Here is a 20,268-nt window from a genome sequence, read left to right on the forward strand (position 1 = left end):
TTTTATTTTTTAAGTAATCTCTACACCCAACTTGGGGCTTGAACTCACAACCCCAAGATGAAGAGTTGCACACTCCCGCGACTGAGCCAGCCAGGTGTCTCCCCCACTTCCTTGCTTTCATTGAAAACCTGTACAAGGCATTGAGGGATTGTCAGTCCTGTGCACAGTCGGGGGGGGGGAGTATAGTTGTCTGTTTATCTCCATATCAGGTGCTATTTATAGAGATATCAACAGAGTGCTGTGAGAGCAGAGGTGGAGTGATTACTAGGGGCAGCATGGTGGGTGACGGGGAAGACTTGACAGCGAAAATGGTGCTGGAGCTGAATCTTGAAGTTGGGTGGCAGTTTGGCGGTTAAGAAGGGAGGAAAGGTACTTTGGAAAGACAACAGGTGTGCAAAGGAACAGACTCATGGAAGTCTCCGTTTCCTCTGGGGAAGAATGGGAAGTGTTACAAAGTAGGAAGCGGGGGAGAATGGGCAGTTGTTGAGGGTGAGAGATGAGGCTGGAATGGAAAGTTGAGTCTCCGTTCATAAAGGGCTAAGGAATAACGTAGGCAGAAGAAGGCGCTAGATATTTTCAAGGCAGAGAAATGATATAAACAGTGTGGGGCTTTTTAAGAGAAGCCTGACTCTGGCAGCAGCATGACAGGTCATTTCCAGGGAGGCTGGGCCGCAGCAGAAGTGGGGCCATACGTAGCTGATTTTAGTTTGTCTAGGATGACAGAAGGAAGGAGAGCAGGCGAAAGCCTTCTCAAAAGCAAGTTTGGTTCTGGAAACAAACACCGGATATTGCATGAAAGTTGGAGTGGTGATCCACTTCTCCCGCAGCTCAAGTCAAACCTGACCCCATGTTGTGCAACAGTTTGTGTTTGGCTGGGTATTTCCTGGGACTGGTCAGGCACTGCAGCAGGAGGCCCGTGGAGTGGCCAGGAGTCCAGCAGCCTCAGGTGCCTGTCAGTGATAAGAGGGAGAGAAAAAGCCCGTTTAGCTGGGGGTTGGGCCTCTTTGAAATTCTGTGGGCTGCCGTACCTGGCCCATCTTTACATGACTCTTTTTTTTTTATTTTAAAGATTTTATTTATTTATTCAACAGAGATAGAGACAGCCAGCGAGAGAGGGAACACAAGCAGGGGGAGTGGGAGAGGAAGAAGCAGGCTCATAGCGGAGGAGCCTGATGTGGGGCTCGATCCCATAACGCCAGGATCACGCCCTGAGCCGAAGGCAGACGCTTAACCGCTGTGCCACCCAGGCGCCCCTTTACATGACTCTTTACAGACACACTTGGAGTGTGGACCTCCGTCTGTGTTGGAGTGTTGGCATTTGACACTGTTGATGACTTCGCCTGCCTTTTTAAAAGGTTCTCCTCTGTTAGCTTCCGTGAGGGCATTTCTCGGTTTTCCTATACCCGATTGCTGTTTGTGTGCCTTTTGCTGGGTCTTTTCTTTTTTCTGACTCTACCACTGGCAGTTTCCTAAGGGGGAGGCAATGTAGTGATGTGGGAGGAACGTGGGCTTTGGATCCAGGCGGGTTTGGGTTAAAATCCAAGTTCCTTCATTTACCAGCTGAGTGACTTGGAGCAGGTTACTTACTTTCTCTGAGCTTCCATTTTCTCACCTGTAGAATGGGGACAGTACTATCTCCCACATAAAATTACGAGGATTAAATGGAGTGGCGGATGTAAAACTCCTAACAGTGCAGGCACATAAACCCACAATACAGATGTAGCTGGCGCTATGACACTGCTCCTGACCGTTTTTTCTTTTTTTCCCCCTCTAGCCGGTTCTTTGATGCCCGTCTTTCTTTGAAATTGCAAACTCCCACATCTGCCTTCTACTCCTTAAGAATCTCTCAATGTTTTCAGGTGTTATTTTTTATTGTGATAAAGAACATAAAATACCAAATCTACCCTCTTAGCAAATTTTTACATGTACAGCAGAATATTAACTGTGTGCACATTTGTTGTACAGCACATCTCTAGAACTTTCTCATCTTGCGTGACTGAAACTCTATACCGGTTGAACAGCAACTCCCCCCCCACCCGCATTGGCAACCACCACTTTACTCTCTGCTTCCGTGAATGTAATTGCTTTACATACCTCATGTAAGTGGAATCATGCAGTATTTGCCCTTCTGTGTCCAGCTGACTTCCCTGCACCTAATGTCCTCAAGGTTCATCTATGTTGTAGCATGTGACAGGATTTCCTTCCTTTTTTTTTTTAAGGCTGAATAATATTCCACTGTATGTATTTAAAAAAAATCTCAATTTTTTGGTCTATTTTTCAACTGCCTGCAGGACTTCTGTACTTGGATATCGCCTCAAACTCAGTACTTTCAAAACCAAGCTTAGATTTGGCTTTCCTCCTTGATTCCCCATTTTTGACAGTGGTGCTCACATTCTTCTAGTCTCCTACATCAGAAACCCTGGAGACATCTCTGGCTTCTCTCTCTGCCTCAACCCGCATTTTCAGTCTGTCATCGATGGTCCTTTGTTTCTTCAGAATTTCTCTTAAATTTGCGCTTTCCTCTGTGCTCCCTTTGCCATGACTCTGGTCCAGTCACTTATCTCCTCATGCCTGAACCACTGCAGCTGCCTCATATTTTGTTTCCTGTGCTTCCTATTACCAAAAAGTAGGACAGACCTTTTATTTTTATTTATTTTTTTTTTTTTTTAAGATTTTATTTATTTATTTGACAGAGATAGAGACAGCCAGCGAGAGAGGGAACACAAGCAGGGGGAGTGGGAGAGGAAGAAGCAGGCTCATAGCGGAGGAGCCTGACGTGGGGCTCGATCCCAGAACGCTGGGATCACGCCCTGAGCCGAAGGCAGACGCTTAACCGCTGTGCCACCCAGGCGCCCCTGACCTTTTATTTTTTAAAAAAAATTTTAAGTTTATTTATTTTAAGTAATCTCTACACCCAACATGGAGCTCAAACCTATGGCCCCGAGATCAAGAGTCGCACACCCCTCTGACTGAGCCAGTCAGGTGCCCCATGACAGACTTTTGTGTTCTGCCCACCCACCCGTCCCCCGACTCTTCCAGGCTCATCTCACATAATTTCCTAGAACACACTTCCAGCTGCAGACAGACCCATCTCCTCATGGTATCTCGAAGCACCTCATTCAGTCTCTCCTGCTGCCATGTGTTCAGCAGTTCTCTTTACCTGGAACACCCTTGTTCTGTATACTTGACTGGAACCTATCCATCCCTTCCAGCCTCACTTTAGGCTTTCTTCTTCATGAAGACTTCTTGGATTATCATTGTCCAAAGCTGCTGTATCACTTTCCTACATGGTAGTTTTGTCTTCCCGTCGAAATTATATGCTTTTTGAGGGGACCACTCTGTAGACGTTCCATTTCCATAACTCCCACAGTACTTAGCCCAGACCTAGCCAGGTTGAAGTGCTCATCGCAGAGCACTTACAAGGTATGGTGACCGAAGTGAGTCATTATTTCATTTGACAGGTAGAGTTGAGCACCCACCGTGTGTGCTGTGCTGGCCACTGGGATCTGGGGATAAACCGCACAGTGAGGAGACCAGTTATCTTATACACAAGCACACACAATATTGGTTGGTGGAGTGAATTTGAGGAAGCCAGGTCAGACTCTGAGAACAAATGACAAAAAGAGGGAGACTTTAGAAAATAGGCATAAATGAAGCAATAATTTATTGAGTATCCCCTGATGTTGATTTATTCTGGGTATTAGGGATACACCAGAGAATGGGGCCAAGTCTCTTCCCTTGTGAAGAGCTTATGTTCTAACATTTAAAGGCGTTTTAAAAATGAACACTTACTGTTGAGTGAAGCCCATCTGCAGGAGGTCAGCAGTGAAGGAGTTAATACACTTGTGGGGCTCTAGGCTTGGTTGAAGCAGATGGTTTCTCTACCCTAGGGAGTGTTTTTAAGGGGGATTAGAGGACAGGGCTGAGGAGGGCCTGAGACCTCTCTCTCTCACCCCATAGCACGCACACCTGCTGTTCTGGCGCCTGGTGAGCAATGTAACTTGTCCCCCACTTGGTCGGCACTTATTTGCACGCTTGCAAGTGTGGCTTTAGGGCTGGCTGTATGCTTCTGGCCTTCTTTTCCTTTCACGATTTTTATTTATTGTCCTACGTCGGTGAAGTCCCATTTTAATTTAACAGATGTTCGGACTTGTCTGTGTTCCTCTGGTTCACGTCTATTTTTACATAATTGTAATCCTGGCGTGTGTGTGTGTGTGTGTGTGTGTGTGTGTGTGTGTGTTTCTAATCTAGGTTTTGTGTGTGTGTGTGATAAAATACACATAACATAAAATTTACCATTGTAATTGTTTTAAAGATTTTTTAAAATTTATTCATTTGAGAGAGACCAGGAGCAGGAGCAGAGGGGTGGGTCAGAGGGAGAGGGAGAAGCAGACTCCCTGCTGAGCAGGGAGCCCCATGCATCTCCACCCCAGGACTCTGGGATCAGGACCTGAGTTGAAGGAGACGTCTCACTGACCAAGCCAGCCAGGTGCCCCTCATTGTAACTGTTTTGAAGTGTACAGTTCAGGGGCACCTGGGTGGCTCAGTTGGTTAAGCGTCTGACTCTTGATCTCAGCTCAGGCCTCCATCTCATGGTCGTGGGTTCGAGCCCTGAGTTGAGCTCCACACTGGGCGTGGAGCCTACTAAATAAATGAAGAAAGTTAGTTCATGGACATTACATACATCTGCAGCGTTGTGCAACCATCATGACTGTCTAACTCCAGAACCTTTTCATGACTCCAGCTGGAAACCCTGTACCCATTAAGCAGTCACTCCCCACTCCCTCCCCTCCCTCAGCCCCTGGCAGCCACTGATCTGCTTTCTGACTTGCCTATTCTCAATCTTTCATATAAATGGAATCCTATAACGTGGCCTTTTGTGTCTGGCTTTTTTCACTTAACATATACCTATATGTTTGCATGCCTTTTTCATGTAACATTGTAAAGATTTTTTTTTTTAACTGTTTCCCTACAGTCATTATAAGTCAAGTTATAATGTTGATAGTGGCTTCAGTTAGCCATTTTCTTAATTGTTGAATGCTTGAATTGACTCCAAGTTGTTGTTGTCTAAAAACTGCTGCAAGGGACATCTCCCTGACTATGGCCTGCCATCTTTCAGAGGACTCTGTGTTGCATACCAGCTGCAGAGGAACCATTGTCCTTGATTAGGATAGTGTGGCCTGTTACCCAACTCTGGGGGAGAACAGTCAAGTAATGAATTTTATATTGAAGGGAGCATTATACTTTGCAACAGAAGAGCTTGATCACCAGGGAATGGCAGGGAAAAGAAAGGTTTTTTTTCTTCCTACTGTCTAGAATTCTCTGACACTGCCTCCACCCTCTTGGGTGTAGGAAGGAACTGATTATAGCAGTTGAAGATGAAATGTTTTATTCATTTATTCATTCAACAAAAATTTGTGTGCCTACTATATGCCAGACGTTTGAAACTTTCCAGTGGGTTGAGCCTGGCTGAGCAGGACCTTTTACTCCACCTGCCTTTGATACTGCATGGGGGCAAGATGAGGACCTGCTTCCTGGGTAATCAAGACGATTTAGAGTCCTAAACCGTATGGAACCTTATTACCTCATGGTCTAACGCCTCAAGATTTGGTACCATAGATAGCAATCACACCTTAATTTGGGCTGTTCACTCCAGGGGATTTCAAAGCCAGGCTGAGACTCCTCATACCCGGCTACTCTTGTTTCCCACTGTGACAGAGACCTGGCTGCTAGGAGTTATGCCACCGGGCGTGTGTCCTCATAGTGGTTTTGTTGATAATATCATGGGTAAGGTAGCAAGGGGAGGGTGCTGTTGACTGGGTATAAAGGCTTTAGGCACTTTATTATCGTAATGCTACTGTTCTCATGCTCTGGGTGGGGGTTGGAGTATCACAGACTCAGAGTTTAGCCCAGATATATCTGGGGTCAGTGCTGCTAGGGCCTTCCTGTCTTCTGGCAGACTGTCTCCCTTCCTTTTTCTCCTTATTGACCTATTTTTAAAAATAGTCTTAATTTCTCTCTCCCCTGCTGGGCAAATAATGACCACTTAAGGCCATTCAGGGCCACACTATGCCTCTAAAACCCAGTGCTGAGTGGAGAAAACACTTGAGACAATTGCCAGATCTTCACAGTTTACTTAGGAAAGTGCTAAAACTCTGCATTGTTGATTTGGGGTGAGAAGCACAGAGGCTAGTGAGAGCCCCCGGAGTTAGGCCTCCTCTCTGCCTGCTTCCGCTACTGCCTGTTGGTTTTCTTACACTGTCAGAATTTGATCTGTTATGCGTCTGTATCTTCAGATGTGTTTTCCTGCCTAGTGTACTTGAAAACCTGTCGAGCACTCCCCTCTCAGGAAGGGGGCAGGGGAGAGAGGTCTTAGACCATCAGGAGTAGTAAGGATTTCGCTCTTTCTCTCTCCCTAGACCCTGGAGTTAACTGAATCGGCCTTGAGTTACTGACCGGCCGTGTGTTTGTGTTTCAGTGGGCTGGCTTTACTGACTGAGACACAAAAGCCCAAAGCACAAGCCATTCCCACAAGCCTAACATTTTCATATTTCTTTCTCTGCCAAAGAATCTTTGGTTAGGGTTGAGAATAACTAGTCTGTCTGTGGAAATACCAAAGCCTTTTGTTTGCCAGAAGAAAAGGGCTTTTGATTAAGGCCTCCTTCTCATTTTTTTCTTTTCCTTAAGCTGCTGTGGGAAGACCTCAGAGCCTGTGAAGGTACTGTGTTTGAGGGGTTTAGGGGAAGGAGAGATAGCTAAATAGAACCAGGAGAGACTTAGTCAGGTTTTACCACCCGTTTTGCAGAGGTGGAAAAAAGGAAACAACAAAATTTGTCCCATTTTTGGTGAGTGCTTTTGCTAGACTTACTTTCTTCCTGTCTTTTCTGAACTGCATCCAAAATAGTAGTTCCCCAAGGACCTGCACTGCTGATGACCTTAAAGCCCACATTGTCACTTAGTTTGACTATAGGCACGTTACTTACCCTTCCTCTTTAAGCCAGAATTTCTCAGCTTATAACACGAGGATTATAATTGTGCTATTTCCATAGAGTGGTAATGTGAATCAAGTGAGGTAATTATGTAAAAAGGACTTAGAACAGTGCCTGGCACAAAGTGCGTGCTCAGGAAATACTGACTAGTTCTGTAAATATTACTACTACTGTCTGTCTACTACAAATGCTGAGTGTAGCTTTATTTTCCTGATTTCCAATGTTGCTTCCAAAGACTGTCAGGCCTTTGTCTTTTTAGAATAAAAAGGAGGCAAACATTCCCATCAGGAATGATCTTTTTATCAGTCAACTGAGGCAAAGATTTATTCTCTATGTGGACACATCTTGGAGGTTTAGTGTCTCCATAGTTGGATATCAGCAAGGATTCCTTTTCATTACGGGGAACTTTTATTAGTACTGTTTGGCAAAAACAGTCCTTATTTGTGGAGTGGGCATGGGTCATGACTACAAGAGGTCATCTGGTTTCTTGGTCTTTGTCTGAGGGTAGCGAGGTTTCTTGTGCTCCAGGAGAGCCTGAACTGAGCTACAGAGCAGAGGCCCTGGTCTTCCAAATATATGGTAGTGAGAGAAGCAGGAAAAGGAAATTTCAGTAGGGAAAGGGAGCATCCTCAGGGCTGGTCTGGCCCCAGTGACAGTAGTACCAGGGCTGGGGAGTGTCATTAATGGTGCCCCTGAGCAAGTGTCCGGCCACTGCATCTCCCCGCCATCGATAAGAGACCTGCTGAGCCACCCGCCCCAAGCAAGCCTCTGGGCTATTTTATAAGCTTGCTACCTCCTTTCCCAAGTCTGGGGGTGGCTCAGGAGTAACACAGAAATGTAAGTCAGTTGTCTCTTTCTTGGCCTTTTCTGTTTTGTCTTTAGCTTTTAGGAAGGGTTTCCATGTCTGCCCTGTCTTCCCCACAGGGCCAAGTCTCATCTTACCTCTTGCAAGAGGTTAGATCCTAAAGTCAGCATATAAAGTGAAAATCCCAAATAATCAAAATCATCTTGGAAAAATACCTTAAATGACCCACAAATCAAAGTATATAAACACGGCTTTGTGTGTATGCCGGGACAGAGTTAGAACACCATATGAAGTAGTTGGCTTGTAAGTAGGGGACATTTCATATGAAAAAATAAGTATTCTCAAACACTAGAATCATACTGAGTATTCAAGGTGCCCACAGTGTAAGAGGCACATGGGAACCAAGACTTGCTCACGTCTCAGATCCCCGCACTCTCTCTCACGTTCACCCTGGTGCATAACCTTGTCTTAGTGCACAACCTCGCTGAGTGGATGCTTGAGCAGACCTCTGTGTGTATTTAAATTTTTGCTCTCTCTGGTCAGATTTGTGCAGTTAAACGCAAGTGTGTTGTGATTCTCCTGTATCTTTTTTTGCTTTCTGTTTTTATTTCTTCTGTTTTTTAAATCCTTATTTTCTTCTCCTGTTTTATAGCTCTCAGTAATTTTTTCTCTTGTTCAGAATGCTGATTTGTATGTTTGCCTTTTGCATTTCTTAATTTTCAGTGTTCAGGATTCTTTAAAGGAGGCTGGGAGAGAGCGAGTGGCTGGGGGTGGGGGACACCCTTAAGAGTCTTCATTTAAGTTCTGTAGTCCCAGCTTCCACTTTCTTCCTCTTGGGTCCTCCACTAAGTTGTGATTATTATCCCTTGCATAGGAGGCCTTTTCTTTCCTTTATTTTCTTCCTGTTTTAGGCCATCTTTTTCTGTAGGAAATTACTGCTTAGGTTAGGCCAGTTAGAACTGCATTGACATTTTACCCACTAAGCATCAGTGGTTTAGCTCTAGAGGTTTAGTGCGTTCTGGGATCAACCCCAAATTCATAGTATCATAAAGAGGTAGATGAGGAAGAGCCCACCCAGAGAGGTTAAAGGACACTTTCCTCAAGTGACACAGCTGCTTAATGACAAGATGAAACCATGACCCAGGTTTCTCTGAATCACGTTGCTTGCCTTTGAAGCCTTGGAGGGGAACAGTCCTTTGAAAGACCCTTTAACTGTTTTTACACCCTGCTTTTTGGGGGAATTGTGACTTCTTTTGTTTAATTTTATTTCAGTTCCTTTCCTTAACAAAAACGCCAGCCAATATGAACTACAAGAGGGTTAAAATGAGTTCTGTTTCAAAGACGTATTTGAGAATTATCTGGCATCTTTTGGGATAGTCTGGAAACTTGGAGCTGTGTTTTGATTTCCAAGACTGGGAGTCACTGTCATTGGCCTAGAGATTTGAGAGAAGGGAGATTGGTGACCATAGTTACAGGAGGACGAGGGTTTGTATCACTTGGAATCCAAAAGGATAGTTAAGGTCAACAAACATTTGTTGAATTCCATTCTTTGCAAGGTGCAGAACTAGGTGTTGAAAATACAAGCATAGTCACAGCTTTCAAGGGGCTCACACGGTCCCCTGGTTCAACTTGAGAAAAGATGGTAGTGTGTGTACTTGGGGAGATACCTCAGCAAGGCTGTAGTTTTCTCTTATCCTGATTTGGTCATAGAACTGGAAGAGATGGAGTTTCTGTTCATTTGGAGCTTGGAAAAATCTTAAAACACAAGGCACTGAATGCTAGTTTGGTCTCAAATAGGTTGAGGTGGGGTTTTCCTAGGTATCAAGGATCAGTGGTATTTACTCAGTGAAAAGGGCAGTTGGGGAAGAATGGAGCTCCTTATACCGTTTTCTTTTCTTCCTAATGTTCTTCCTTCTGGGAACTACTGGTAAGCAGTAAAGCTAGGTAATTTCTCATCCTTAAAACATTTTTTTAAACTATTTTTTTTTTTGAGCATTGGGGGCGCTATCAGAAATAAGTAGCTAATAAGAAAAATGGTTTGTGAAAGATAGCCCTTGCTGCATGTAAATCAGCCGCAGTGAGGGGGGCCAGTCTATGCAGTCAGTGTTTCTTAGACACAGAGGCAGAAGGAGCTTCGGAATGGGAGGGCCTGCAGCTGTTCTGGTCTTTGTAACCCTGCCCCATTCTACCTGTTGTCAGGCTCTTGCAGCTTTTGTTGGTTCAAAATATCACATTGTCACAAAGGTCAAAGCTGCTTTCTCAATCCTAAGAAAGGAAAATGGGTTATTTTCAGCCACATATGCTGCTGCTTCACCCCAGAAAAAAAACCTAAAACAAAAAACCACCACCACCACCACCACCAAAACCCAAAAAAACCCAATAAAACAAAAACTTCAACAACCATGATTGACCTGTAGAGCCTCAGGTGTTGGGCCACCTAACAGGGTTTGTTTGTTTCTTTCTTTCTCTTTTTTAAAAATATTTTATTTATTTATTTGAGAGAGAGCCAGCACAAGCAGGGGGGAAGGGCAGAGGGAAAGGGAGAAGCAGACTCCCCACCCAGCAGGGAGCCTGACTGGGGCTCCATCCCAGGACCTTAGGATCATGACCTGAGCCGAAGGCAGACGCTTAACCGACTGAGCCACCTAGACGCCCCTCACAGGGTGTCTTATCTAGGACTTTTCTAGATTTTCATCATTTTGCTGTGCAAGGAGGGGACATCAGAGAACGGTTCAGGAACCACTCCATGTGCCATTTATAACGTTTTTATTGCTGAGAGGGGGATGGTGGTGGTGGTAGGAGCATTTGTGTGGGTAGAGCAAGGTAGGGCTGCAAGCCCCATGCCCAGTTTCTAATTGGCATTGGTAATACAACCTTTCAGAGAGTCAGCTCCATTAGGTGACTTTGTGGAAACGTCTCCGTTCTGCTCTATGCACTGTTTACTTTGCTATCTTCACCAGCAGCTGTGGTAAATGGGACAGCCTTGGCCTTCTCAAGTGCCCTTAGGCTGTTCCCAGTGACCCTCAAGTCTTAAGAATCAGTTGGGTGAGAATAATGCTGAAATCCTGTAGCTATTTGGCTCAAAAGAAAAGCTGCACTGCCATGGTGACAAAGCTCCCAGTTGAATAAGGAAAATGCCAATTTCCAAGAATCTGGGTGGTAGTTATTTTAATCAAGTTGAGAAACGGGGATCACCGAGAAGGGGATTTCCGCTGTATCTAGGCTGTCAGGGAAACAGTTATTCCCCCACTGCCTTCTATTTACAAATTCCAGGAGAGGAGCATGAAGCCTTGAGGCTGTGTCCCTGTCGTCAGTATGACGGGCAGTCCACAGAGGCCTGCTAGCAAACTGCTTTATAGTTACAGTTTTGCCTTTTAAAAATACATTATATACGAACATAATCGTAGTGCCTCATAGGTGCTACACATGCATGAACATCCTTCCCGAAATCTGCAAATACAAGAAGTTTAGAAATACGTACTTTATAAGCCTTGGCTTTTGGGGAAGCCAACTTGGGATTTCCCTTGTTACTTTGTCCAGTCAGACTCCTTGAGAGGGATGGTAAGAACGTATCTTTTTTCCCCTCCCTCTGGTTCACCCAAATGGGGGAAATTGTTGTTGGATTCGACAACATTCTTTCCCAAATGATTCTTAAGGCATGAGGGTCACTGAGATTTATTTTTAAATTCGTAGTCTTGGGCGGAGGGAAAGCAGTTGTCCTTACTGAATCCCCTTGTGGAGGCTCTCAGCTGCCCAGACACCACCCCCACGTCTTTACTAGGCACATTCCAGCAGTCTTAAAGCCCTGGCCCTCGGGAGTGAAATTCTGGCCTGGCGTCTCACTCATGGAATCCCATGAGCTGTAGCCATGCGTGGATTAGGTGTCAGATCGAAACGCTAAAGGAACAGGTGGCCTGTGAGCTTAATATAAAACTTCCGGCTTGGTAAGGTGGTTTGGGGGCCTTACGCTTACTGAAAGTTTCTTTCTGCTTTCTTGTTAGCTTTAGCCATCTTTTGATGGTCTCCTTAGCTCCCCCCAGAGTTTTCTAGGAGCATGCTGGAAGCTGTCAGAATATAAGTAGTTAACAACAGCCCCCCCCCCCCCCACCTTGGAGAATGATTAAACAGTGATTAAGTGATATTTTAACTTCTATTTACAGAGGAGAAATGGAAATCATCAGTAAAAGAAAAAAAAGTTAGTAGTTTTGACTGAAGTCGTCTTATCTTTCTTGGCCAGGGCTGCCTGCCCTTTTTCAGTTTCATTTTTAGCTACAAGGTGAACTCCCTCACACACTTCTTCACTGATGTCCATCTTTGTCTTTGGTCATATTTCTCTCTTTGTCCCTGCCCCCAACCTCCTTTCTTCCCCCCTTCACCTCTGCCTCTTTCCCTCCCTCTCCCATGCTGCTTTCTTGGTCAAGGAAAGCCAGTTGCACTCAGAACAGTGTTGGAGTGGGCCTCGGCTGCTCTTCTCTGTGTTCTGTTCCTTGAAAGCCTTGGGATGAAGCATGATAAGAGGTTTGGGATATTTGGAAAGCCCAAATATCTGGACTAGTGGAAGAATCACCAGATAAAGAATTGAAGATGCCTGGGTTTGAATCCCGGCTCTGCCGCTTATTAGCTGTATGATCTTGGACAAGTTACTTAATCTCTGTCAGTCTCAGTTTCCTCTTCTGTAAAATGGGGGTGATAATTCCTACTTGAAAGAGTAGGATTTAGAGAGGATTAGAGTTATGCATGGAAATATCATTGCCTGGCACACCCAAGAGGCATTTAATTATGTTTGAAAGTGGGAGCTTTGCTGAGTGATTGAAGAGGTCAGGGTTGATGGTTGCTAGTGGACTGCCTTTGGTTAGCTTTTTGCTTATTTAACTACATAATTTTAATTATATAATTCATATATTACATAAAGTTGTACTATTCTTTGCCTTTATTCTGGTTTAGTAAATATAGTGGCAACCCAAAGGAGGGCTAGGTGGGCCTTTAGTGTCCCCACTGCTGCCATCCCTCCGACCCCCGTCAGACCAGCACCTCTTACCCCAGCCACTCTAAATAAACAAATTTTAGTGCAAATTGTTTGTTATATAAATACAGCATTAAGAGTTACTAAGTTTGTGTCCACTCTTCCAACCCAATTGGTACACACAAGTCCATTTTATTAAAAATGTCTGGTTCCCTACTGTGGTACTGATACAAAGACATATTTCTCTCAGAAATGATTTGTGGCCAATTTATATAAAAGAAGATACAAAACGATTTCTGAACATTTTATTTTGTCTTATTTAAGGCATTTGTAGTGGAGAAATGGGTCGTGGTTATTCTACTCTTTGTCCTTCACTAAAGTGGAATGAGCCAAGGCCAGCGGGGCCTGGCAGATCACAGGGCTTTTGCTATTCCTTTCAGTAAGCTTGGCTGAGTCTCTAGGTCTTAGAGTACTCAGCTGTTTTGGAAACTTGTTAAAAAGCATAATGTGTTGTAATACGAAAGATACTTTGAGGCTGTTTAATTAGTATCTTTTAGTATATTACTTCTTTGGGGGGAAGGCCTTAAAATCAAGTTATCTCCAGTGTGCTGTTTTCTAAAAAAATATTTTATTTATTTATTTATTTATTTATTTATTTATTTATTTGCGAGAGAGACAGAGGGTGGGGAAAGGAGCAGAGGGAGAGGGACAAGCAGACTCTGAGCTGAGCACAGAGCTTAATGTGGGGCCTGATCTCACAACCCTAAGATCAGGACCTGAGCGAAAATCTAGAGCCAGATGCTCAACCAACTGAGCCACTCAGACCGCCCCAGTGTGCTAAGTATTTGACAGAGCATAAGGAAATTTAAATATTTATGTCTCAATGTCTCAGAAGACAGATTGCTTCTTACCTTAGATGTTCATGAGCTGGAAGAATTAATATTGTTAGGATGGCAGTGTCCCCCAGTTGATCTACAGACGCAGTGCAGTTCCCACCAAAATCCCTGCTGGCTTTTTTGCAGAAATTGACAGGTTGACCCTAAAATTCATACAGAAATGCAAGGGGTCTGTAATAGCCAAAATAATCTGGAAGTAGAAGAACAAAATTGGAGGACTCATGTTCCCAATTATCAGAAAGCTACAGCAATCAAGACAGTGTAGTCCTGGCATGAGAATAGACATATAGATCGATGGAATAGAATTGAGAGCCCAAAATTAACCCCCTACATTTATGATCAATTGATTTTTGAGAAAGGTGCCAAGACAATTCAATGTGGAAGGGATCGTCTTTTCAACAGATTACATTGGGACAACCAGATATCTGTATGCAAAGGAATGAAGGTGGACTCCTGCCTGATACTATATGCAAAAGCTCAAAATGGTTCATGGACCTATGTGTAAGAGCTAAAACTATAGAACTATTAGGAGAAAACTTAGGACTAAGTCTTGGCGACCTTGGATTAAGCAACAATTTCTTGAATATGACACCAAAAGCACAAGCAACAAAAGGAAAAACAGGTAAATTGGACTTGATCAAAATTAAAAATTTTATTGCTTCAAAGGACACTATTTAAAAAGTGAAGAGACACAGCACAGAATGGGAGAGAATACTTGCAAATCATATGTTTACTAAGGGCCTTAAATTCTATCAGTCTATATATTTTATTTTATTTTTAGGTTTTATTTATTTGAGAGAGAAAGAGAACAAGAGAATGAGGGCAGGGGTAGAAGCAGGCTGTCCGCCGAGCAGGGAGCCCAATGTGGGGCTTGATCCCAGGACTCTGGGACCATGGCCTGAGCTGAAGGCAGACGCCCAACCGACTGAGCCACTCAGGTACCCCTAGTCTTTATACATTTTAAATATAAGAGTAAAAAGGCAACTCAATCAAAAATGGGCAAAATATTTGAACAGACATTTCTCCAAAGAAGATAAGTAACCAATAAGCACATGAAAAGATGCTCAACATCAGTAGTTATTAAGGAAATGCAAATCAGAACCATGATGAGAATACCACTTCTTACCAACTAGAATGACTACTAATCAGAAAGACATAGTGAGGATGTGGGGAAATTGGAACCCTCACGTGTTGCTGGTGGGAATTGAAAATGGTGCAGCTGTTTCAGAAAATAATTTAGTGGTTCCTTAAAAAGTTAAAGATAAACCCAGTAATTCCACTAAGCAAGAGAAACAGATCTGTATGTCCACATAAGACTTGTATACAATTGCTTACAGGAGCATTATTCGCAATAGCTCAAAAGTGGAGACAACCCAAATATCCATCAATGATGGATCCATCAATATCCAGATGAATCGGTAAACAAAATGTGTCATATCCATACATTGGAATATTATTCAGCAATCAAAAGGAATGAAGTACTAATTGATGCTAACATGGATCAAACTTAAAAACATGCTAAGTGGAAGAAGCCTGTTACAGAAGACCACATACTATTTGATTCCATTATACATAATAGGCAAGTCCACAGAGACAATAAGTAGGTTAGTGGTTGCCAAGGCTAGGAGAGGGTGGAATGGGACATGACTGCTGATGGATATGGGGTTTCTTTGGGGGGTAGTAGTGACATGTTCTAAAATTACATAGTGGTGATGGTTGTACAACTCTCTGAATATATTAAGATCTATTGAATTGTACACTTTAAAGGGTGAATTGTATGGTGTGTGAATTAAATTCAATAAAGCTGTTATCAAAAAAATTTAGGATGATTTGTATGTGTGAATAGTATTTTGTCAGTTTGTGCTTGTCCCCTTATTCCCGCCACTTTGAATCTTTTTTTTTTTTTTTTTAAGATTTTATTTATTTATTTGACAGAGATAGAGGCAGCCAGCGAGAGAGGGAACACAAGCAGGGGGAGTGGGAGAGGAAGAAGCGGGCCCATAGCGGAGGAGCCTGATGTGGGGTTCGAACCCAGAACGCCGGGATCACGCCCTGAGCCGAAGGCAGACGCTTAACCGCTGTGCCACCCAGGCGCCCCCCGCCACTTTGAATCTTGAACTTAAGCACCACTGTCTTGAGCACTGGGCAGGTTACTGTTTCCCTAAAGCCTAAAGACGAGGAATTTAGGTATGTGGTAACTTCATGCAGAAGAATACTTGATGGCACCCTGTATGAGGAACAAAACCTTTTAAGGGGAATGCCCTGAGGTTGAAGGCTTTCCAAGTTTTAAGTGTGTCTCTCTGTGCCCTACTCTAGTTCTTATTTATCTTCTCAACTTCATCCATACACACCACATAGATAGTTTATGTTTTGGGTCACAGGCCCCATTCCAGCTCCACTGAGAACCTCACTTTCATTTCTTAAATTTTTTCCTCCAGGCTGTTGATCTTGCTCTCAGACAGTCTTTCCTAGGAGGTGTAGAGACAGCAGCTGGAGGAACCGCTGGGGGGCGCCCTGCCCTCAGAGGATTGACAAAAAAGAATGACTCCAGGAAGAGGCTTAGGCTTGTGTCGGCAGGAAGAGATGACTCATTTTTCATCAAAGGCATTTCAAAGAAAATATAATGACAGGATGATGTCAGAGGAGCAGGTGGAGACAGGAACCTTGATTGAGGCTGGAGGGAGGTGTTGAATAGAACGGTTGCCTGGGCAGTCAGAATGATTGACTGGCATAGATCACAAGAAACGTCACCTGTTTTTTAGTTCCTTTCCCATGAGCGCTGGTGTGGGCAGTGCTGTTCATGTGCCTTTAAAGCATGTGGTCAAGTCTCTGCCTGTCCTGGGTGTACTGTGTTCATATCTGGGTGAGACATCTCATGACACGCAGTGTGCTGTGCTCCTACACTCTCTGCATTAACTCTCTGGCTAGCAGGATCTGTGTCTTGGAATTGAACCTCACAGGCTCATGGTGGCTGCAAGTATGGCATTTCCCTTGGTATATTAGATACAGGAACTTGCCTAGATATCAGAAGGTCAAATCTCAGGGACTTCATTGCCAAAAGTACTCTGGTTCCCTCCAGTGTTTTTATTTTTTTGTTTTGTTTTTTTCAGTTTCCTCCAGTGTTTTGGCAAGAGCTGGATCTTTGCTCTAACCTCAGTTAAATTTCTTTTTTTCCCCCCTCTTTGAATTGGTGTGTATAGATGAAGCTGAGAAGTGGGGGAACCTTACAATCAGGAGAAAGGATAGTAAATTTTGGTATCTCTTCATATTGCAGATCACTAAAGTTGGTTAGGTATTTGGGCTTCCATTTGTTTTATTTTATTAATTAATTAACTTATTTTTAGTAATCTTTCCACCCAGCATGGAACTTGAACTCACGACCCCAAGATCAAGAGTCACATGCTCCTCCCACCCCCGTACCCCCATTCTGAGTCAACCAGGCACCCCCAGGCTCCCATTTATATTAAGATTGTAAGACAGTGCTCCTGGTCACTACTGTGCTTTAATACTTACCAGAGTCTATAATTATGAGGTTGGAGGCTAAATCAGCAGTTTTCAAAATAAGAGAGGGGGTATTTATTGCTTGTATTCTGTTGTCAGGATTCAGGTCTCAAATATCTGGGGAGAGATGGCTTAGCAATATCAGTTGCTGCTTTTGTGCTTTATGGATCATTTATCCGAAAGTGGCATGGAGGACTTTTTGGTAGCATAAGACAGAAGATATTGCCTCTCTTTAAGAAATATCATAAGCAAGGGCACCTGGGTGGCTCAGTCAGTTAAGTGTCTGCCCTTAGCTCAGGTCATGATCCTAGGGTCTGTGATCAAGTTCCATATCAAGCTCCTTGCTGGGCAGGAGAAGCAAGGAGCCTGCGTCTCCCTCTTCCTTGCCTGCCTCTCCCCCTGTTTGTGCTCTCTCTCTCTCTGACAAGTAAATAAATAAAATCTTAAAAACAAACAAACAAACAGTGAGAAAAGTAAAAAAAAACCAAACAAACCCAAAAAACCCCAAATATATAAACCTCAGAATTGGAAAGGGAGGGAGGAAAGCTTACTATTTGGTACTGTATTTATGTTTGTTTGTTTGTTTGTTTGTTTGTTTATTAATTAAAGGGGCAGAAGGAGAGGGAGAAGCAGACTCCCGCTGAGCGGGGAGCCTGTTGTGGGGCTCAATCCCAGGACCCTGAGATTATGACCTGAGCTGAAGGCAGACGCTTAACCAACTGAGCCACCAAGGTGCCCCTGGTGCTGTCTTTAATTGTTCATCCTTCTGGCTGATCATGGGCTGTTTTGGGCTAATACTACTAGGTAGATCTGTTGTGGGACTAAAACTGACCTTTGGGTAAGAAGGACATGAATCAGAAGGGACCGAATCAGATAACGTGTCTTAGAGAAGATACTGGACTTGCCTGGGCTCTGCTTGGCAATATTCGTCCTCCCTGTTAGTTGTGCTTCTCCCTATATCTCTCCATGAAATGACACATCATTAGAAGAGACTTTGAGCCTGAAGTGCCAAAAGACCCAGGGAAAACTGTTCTCCAGCACGGATTGGATTTGGGAGCCCCCTGAGGGTAATCTGTGGTCAGGCTGTTTCAGAAGTCACCACCTGACTCACTGACTCCGATGAGTCTGAGCAGAAGCCGCGGTCTTGACCTGGACATGTTTTGTGTACCTGCCCATGGTGTGTACAGATCTTCTCTCCCTTTGGTTATGAGCTAAAGTCCTTTAATCATAAGGTTGAGCAGTGGTAAGGGAGACATATTCTGACATACCAATTAATGAGAATGTTAAGGGAATCCATGTTGGGGCTGGGATTCCAAACATCTTTTTAGTTTTTGTTTGTTTGTTTTTTAAGTAGGAGTGGACTCTTAGGGGCTCATTGTCATCTATAGGATAAAATCCAAAACTCATCTTGTCATTTAAGACCTTCCATAATTCAGTCTGACTTTCTATACAATTATTTTTATCAAAATTATATTTATTCTTTTTTTAAAAAAAAATTTTATTTGAGAGAGAGTGTGTGCACACGCAAGAGCATGAGCTGGTGGGGGGGGCAGAGGGAGAGGGAGAGGCAGACTCCCCACTGAGCAGGGAGCCCGACTTGGGCTTGATCCCAGGACCCAAGATCATGACCTGAGCTGAAGGCAGATGCTTAACCAACTGAGCCACCCAGGCACCCCAAAATTATATTTATTCTTGTTTTAAAAGGTTAAATATTACAATGAGGCTTATAACAAAGTAATCTATCCCTCCCCACTTTTGAGAACTGCTTCCAAATCATTTAGCTATTTCTTTTAGTGTTTTCCACTACATTTCTTTTTCTTTTCTTTTTAAAGTAGACTCCAGCCCACCGTGGGGCTTGAACTCACAACCCCGAGATCAAGAGTTGCATTGTCTACTGACTGAGCCAGCCAGGTGCCCCTCTACTACATTTCTTAAATACACCCTTGTGCTAGTGCTTCTTGATTTTTCATTTTTAGACATTATCTGTTGATGATCTACCATCGAAGATTAGGATTTAGTTCTTTCATCCCTGCCATTTTCCCCCTTTCCCTATTTCCCATTGTCACACATTATTACTATTGTGTGGTATTCAGTGTTTAGGTTATTATGATTATATAAATATTTGCCTAAAGGTGAGTCACATATATTTTATAATTACATTTTCTTCCTCGATTGACTTATTCCCCCCCTGGAATTAATAATTGCCTTATTTTATCATTTGTTTACTGTTCTGTGGCCCTATCTCTGTGCTCTCCCATGGAAAGCTAAGACAGCTCTCAGTGTGTTGGAAAATATCAAATAATCTTTTTTTTTTAAATCAACCTTTTGGTTCAATATTTTCTTTCGAGACATCCCCCAGGAGCTTTCTTTTCTCCAATTCTGTCCTCCAACTCAAGCCTTTAGTAAAGTTGTCATTCTGGGACTTTCCTACACCATCATACTGGGAAATTCCTTTACTTCTCTTCTGTGTTGGATCCCATGTTTCCTGGATCTCATGCTGCCATTTTTCTTGGTTCACTCTATCCCTTCATTGGAATATATCTTAGAGTAGCCATCAAATTAGCTCAATATGCAACAGAAGTATCAGGGAAAATGGAAGGGAGGAAATTATCAAAGAACTAATAAATGAAAGACGTGTTTTCAAAATGAAAAAGACCCACAGAGAACTCAAATCAGCAAGTTAAAAAAGATCCTCACCAATGGACATCATCATAGTGTTTCAGAACACCAGGGATAAAAATAAAACCCTAACAGCTGTCAAACAACATCAGGTCACAAACAAAAGTCAGAAACCAGAATGGCATTGGACTTCTCAATAGCAAACTGGAAGACAGAAGGAGGAACGCCTTTAAATTTGCAACCTAGAAGTCTATACTCAAACTCTTACCAAAGAGAAATTAAAATATTTTCAGACAAAGATTTTCAGATTAGCAAAGTCTTAAAACTATTTACTGCTTATGTATCTTTCTTTAGGAAGCTACTCTAAGATATTTTTTAAAAGGGGCTCCTGGGTGGCACAGCGGTTAAGTGTCTGCCTTCGGCTCAGGGCGTGATCCTGGCGATCTGGGATCGAGCCCACATCAGGCTCCTCCGCTAGGAGCCTGCTTCTTCCTC

General features: G+C 43.4%; 1 protein-coding gene across 13 annotated transcripts in view; it reads left to right on the forward strand.

The window, feature by feature from the left end:
* MACF1 (microtubule actin crosslinking factor 1) overlaps positions 1-20,268 on the forward strand; it is a 328,942-nt gene that overhangs the window by 67,828 nt on the left and 240,846 nt on the right. The window lies entirely within an intron of this gene.

This window comes from Ursus arctos, unplaced genomic scaffold (genome assembly GCF_023065955.2).
Source record: "Ursus arctos isolate Adak ecotype North America unplaced genomic scaffold, UrsArc2.0 scaffold_32, whole genome shotgun sequence".
NCBI classification, from domain to species: domain Eukaryota; kingdom Metazoa; phylum Chordata; class Mammalia; order Carnivora; family Ursidae; genus Ursus; species Ursus arctos.